The following is a 339-nucleotide window of genomic DNA, read 5'->3' on the forward strand; positions in this document are numbered from 1 at the left end:
GACGTTTAAATGCTCTTTTGATGAATTTGTGGGGGAGAAAGTGTTCTCTCCGTCCTACTCCTCCGCCATCTTGGCTCCTCCCCACGCAATGAGACATTACTTTGCCAACAAAGGTTCGTCTAGTCAAGGCTATGGTTTTTCCTGTGGTCATGTATGGATGTTAGAGTTGGACTGTGAAGAAGGCTGAGTGCCAAAGAATTGATGCTTTTGAACTGTGGTGTTGGAGAAGACTCTTGAGGTCCCTTGGACTGCAAAGAGATCCAACCAGTCCATTCTGAAGGAAATCAGCCCTGGGATTTCTTTGGAAGGAATGATGCTAAAGCTGAAACTCCAATACTT

Source organism: Bison bison, unplaced genomic scaffold (assembly GCF_000754665.1).
Source record: "Bison bison bison isolate TAMUID 2011002044 unplaced genomic scaffold, Bison_UMD1.0 scf7180017864337, whole genome shotgun sequence".
Taxonomy (NCBI): Eukaryota; Metazoa; Chordata; class Mammalia; order Artiodactyla; family Bovidae; genus Bison; species Bison bison.